This window comes from Numida meleagris, chromosome 22, assembly GCF_002078875.1.
Source record: "Numida meleagris isolate 19003 breed g44 Domestic line chromosome 22, NumMel1.0, whole genome shotgun sequence".
Lineage (NCBI taxonomy): Eukaryota > Metazoa > Chordata > Aves > Galliformes > Numididae > Numida > Numida meleagris.
Genome location: NC_034430.1, coordinates 698,280 through 699,866, shown reverse-complemented (window position 1 = coordinate 699,866; position 1,587 = coordinate 698,280).

The window sequence follows — 1,587 nt, the reverse complement described above, 5'->3', positions numbered from 1 at the left end:
CCGCCCTCCCCGCTGGGGGGAATAATAATAAACAGAGAACTTGCCACTCGGCTCTTGGATAAATGCACAGTCATTATAAAAATGAACAGCTGCTGGATGCGATTCAGGGAGCTGCACGGCCGCTCCTGATCCGGGTTGAATTGGTTACAACTGAAATTTTGGTATTAACAGTTTCGGTCCCAGGCGGGCGGTGCGCGAGGGTTAACGGCACACGCGGAGCGCGGCTCTGTCAAGTGCTTCCCATCAAACCCAGGATCAGACTGCAAAGTTTGAACCGAGCAGCCCTGGCACAGCAATAAAGCATTCTCCAGGAGGTGGGATTTCGGTTTAACAAACCAAACCAAAGCCCCTCCAAAACTGCTCAGCCCTCCTCTAACAAAGTGCCCGGGCAGGATGCAGCTCCCTGGGGAAAGCACAGAGCTGGCTGGGGGGTGTGGGGGGGTCAGGTCTCCCTGCAGCACTGTGCCCCCAAGCTCAGCACCCTGGGGGGGGGGTCCCAGTGCCTACAGTGCCTGGGTGCCAATTGTATCCTCCTAGGCAGGGAGCAGTCAGCAAAGGGCCGTTCCCTACAGCCAACCCTCCCTGCAGCCTCCAGCGTGCAAACCATGGGAGCAGGCAGTCCTCCCTCTCCCCCCCCCCCCCCCCCACCCCAGCAGAAATTCATCATATTTCATGTGTCGCTGCTCCAGCCTTGCCAATTGGCTGGGCACTGGCGGGCGGAAAAAAATGTCAGGAGCAGCCCAGCATCACTGCCCACCCACTGCCCCCGGGTCCTCCTGCCAACACAGCCTGAGGGAGCATGGCTTCTCAAACGGGAGAGAAAGGGGTTTGTCAACCCCTCTGGCAGCACTCCAGAAGGATGCGGGCTGCCAGCAACTTGACCTTGACCCACACGCCAGCAAGGAGCGATTTCCAGAGGAGGGAGACTTGCACCCACCTTTCAGACCTTTCAAGACCAAGCTTATCAGCATGGTTATCTTAATCGCTGGAGAAGCTGGGATTGCTCAGGCTGAAGCTACCCAATGTGCAGCAATGGCTCAAGCAGGCAGGCAGCCCAATACTTCATCTAATTGTCCTCAGAACGGGGTGTGGGAGGGGGAAGGGAAAACAAAAAAAATCAGAGTTTTCTTGGGAGATGGAGCAATGCTGTGCTAGAAAAAAAAAAAAAAGAATCCTCGTGAAAAGCACTATCTGCCTCCCCTGCAAACGCCACATCCAGAAGCAGAAGGGGAATATGCAGAAAGTCTTCTCTTGAGGAGCAGATGAGCTGCACTTTAATGCTGGCTCCTGTAGCATCAAGAACAGCAGAAATACGCCAGGCAGAACTCTAGCTTATTCCACTGCTGCTTACACAAGGATAAAAAAACTGCATTATCACAAAAAAAAAAAACAAAAAAAAAAACAAAGAGGATTTGAATGTGGCATAAATCAGCTTATGAAAGCCAGAGCTCTCTGCTGATCGTGAGAAAAACCTGTAACAAGCAGGTGATATGCCGGAAGAGTTAAAAAACAAGGCTTCCTTATCTGGCCATCTTCTGAGCAGCCTGCAGCCCAGGGCACGGCTCAGGCAAAGCTCTGGCACCGCAG